Source organism: Phyllostomus discolor, chromosome 3, assembly GCF_004126475.2.
Source record: "Phyllostomus discolor isolate MPI-MPIP mPhyDis1 chromosome 3, mPhyDis1.pri.v3, whole genome shotgun sequence".
NCBI lineage: Eukaryota > Metazoa > Chordata > Mammalia > Chiroptera > Phyllostomidae > Phyllostomus > Phyllostomus discolor.
The window spans coordinates 107,489,006-107,491,774 of NC_040905.2; the positions used below are offsets into that span (position 1 = coordinate 107,489,006).

The 2,769-nt window shown below is 39.4% G+C and overlaps 1 pseudogene; it reads left to right on the forward strand.

Moving 5' to 3' along the window:
• The first annotated feature begins 1,526 nt into the window (after window positions 1-1,526).
• Window positions 1,527-2,294, forward strand: LOC114502462 (annotated as a pseudogene).
• The last annotated feature ends 475 nt before the right edge of the window (window positions 2,295-2,769 follow it).

Consider the following 2,769-nt stretch of genomic DNA (forward strand, 5'->3'; position numbering starts at 1 on the left):
CTTTCAAACACCCCCTACTGGGGACCTGACCCACAACCCAGCCATGTGCCCTGACTGAGAATCAAACCAGTGACACTTTGGTTCGCCAGCTAGCACTCACTCCACTGAGCCACACCAGTCAAGGCTATTTTTTCCTTTTCTATGCCTTGTTTCTATTCCTCACTCTTACTATTTCTCTTCCCTCCACCCTCTCAAACCCATCTCTCTTTCCATTAGTCATCTCACAATCTTTTTCCCTTTCCTATAATAGCCTTATTGTCATTCTACCCTGATTAGTATTTGCTCAGTTGTCATTGGTATAGGGGTTGTTGTTGCATTTTTTCAATGCTATCCCTAGATCTTCACTATTTTTTTAAATCTTATATTTTAATGTTCCCCCATCCTACTCCATTTCATCTTCCTCCTTCCCTGTCTTATTTTCATTTTAAAATTTATTTTCTCCCTTTCTTAGCCTGGCTTCGAATTCTTATGCTTATTCTTTCTAAAGCCCTCTAGCCTATCAAAATCCGTTTTCTTTCCTTTAGACATCTCACACTCTTTTTTCCTTTCCTTCTTTTTTCTTTTGTTATAATATTATTATTCTCTGTCCACCTTTATTCATCCTTGCTCTTTTGTCATGGAATCACTGCAGTGGTTGTTTTTCTTCAACTGGGTTCCTATTTTTTCACTATTTTTTTTTCTCCAAAACCTCATATTGTACTCTTCCTTGTCTTACTCCAGTTTGGCCTATTCCCACCCTATTTTATTTATGTGATAAATTTTATTTTCTCCTTATCTTTGCCATGTTTCTATTCCCTAATCTTGTTATTTATCCTCCCTCTACCCTCTCAAAATCATTTGTTTCCTATAGTCATCTCATATTCTTTTTTCCTTTAATATATTCTTATTCTCTTATCACCTTTATAAATATTAGATCATTTGTTGTTGATATCATGGTAGTGGCTGGTGTGGGCTGTTTTCTGGGATTTTGTTGTTATTGTTGTTATTGTGGTTGTTGTTCTGGCAACACCTATACAACAGTATACAAGACATGGTGGGGATTGTGACTCTCAGTCAGCCAGTCAGAGGGAAGAACCCACCAATGAATGGGCCAACCACCAAAACCCAGTTACAACAAGAGAGCCCATGTAAACTGCAAGACAGCCCCTAGAGCATCCAGCTCAGGAGTTCACAGAGAATGCACTGCTAAGTTTCACAGGAGTCCTACCACAGAAGGCAACTCCAAAAAGACAGGGCATCAAAGCAGATCAATCTAATATGCAGAAACAAACAAAAAAGAGAGCCACACACAATAGGGAGACAAAGAAACAACCCCTAATCAAAAGGAAAAGATGAGAGTGTGAGGGGAGTGGAGCAAGGAGGAGATGCCCAGGGCCAAACTGCAGCCTTTTCTCAGACCAGGCCTGGGACCTGCTGCCTGGAAGCCTCAGTCCAGTGGTTCTGTGTGCTGCAGTCTAAGGTTTCTTTACCTGCAGAAAGAAAAAAATTGATACCTTGCATTCCTGAAAGTTCATTTAAGAGACTGAAATGATGGACTTCTTTCAAATTTAGACATAGCTAATCCAGGAGCAACAAGACCCAATGGGCCAAATGCTGGAAATAAAGTATGCCAGTTCAAACTAGTACTTCTGGGAGAGTCTGCTGTTGGCAAATCAAACCTAGTGCTTCATTTTGTGAAAGGCCAATTTCATGAACTTCAAGAGAATACAATCGGGGCTACTTTTCTAACCCAAACTGTGTGTCTTGATGACACAACAGTAAAGTTTGAAGTACGGGGTACAGCTGGTCAAGAGTGATACCATAGCCTAGCACCAATGTACTACAGAGGAACACAAGCAGCCATAGTTGTATATGACATCATAAATGAGGAATCCACTGCCAGAGCCAAAAATCGGATTAAAGAACTTCAGAGGCAAGCCATTCCTAACATTGTAGTAGCTTTATCTGGAAACAAGGCTGACCTTGCAAATAAAAGAGCTGTCAATTTCAAGGAAGCACAGTCCTATGCAGATGACAATAGTTTATTATTCATGGAGACATCAGCTAAAACATCAATGAATGTAAATGAAATATTCATGGCAATAGCTAAGAAGTTGCCAAAGAATGAACCACAGAATCCAGGAGCAGATTCTGCCAGGGGAAGGGAAGTAGACCTTACTGAACCCACACAGTGAACCAGGAGTCAGTGTTGTAGTGACTAAACCTACAGTTTGAAATAGCTCTGGAATATTCTTCTGCTACCTAAATGTCAACAGTGTAGTTGGAGCATTTAACCAGTTCAGTATGACTTCCAAAAAAAAAAAAAAAAAGACTTATGATAGAGTCAAGTTTTTAATACAGAATTATTTTAAGTGTTTTGAACTTAATTTTTAATAACACGCACGTGACCCTCTGACTAATATTTCATCAGTAGAAGGGATAAATGAGAGCTGTGTATAACAAGCAACAAGTGCCGGCAAGGATGTAGAGAAAAGGGAACCCTAGTACACTGCTGATGGGAATGCAGACTTGTGCAGCCACTGTGGAAAACAGTATGGAAATTCCTCAAAAAATTAAAAATGGATCTGCCTTTTGACTCAGCAATTCTACTGCTGGGAATATGCCCTAAGAATCCCAAAACACCAATTTAAAGAACTTATGTACCCCTATGTTCATAGAAAGAAGCACTATTTACAATAGCCAAGTACTGGAAACACCATAAGTAGTCGTCAGTAAATGAGTGGATTGAAAAACTGTGGTATATTTGCATAATGAAGTGATACGTAATGC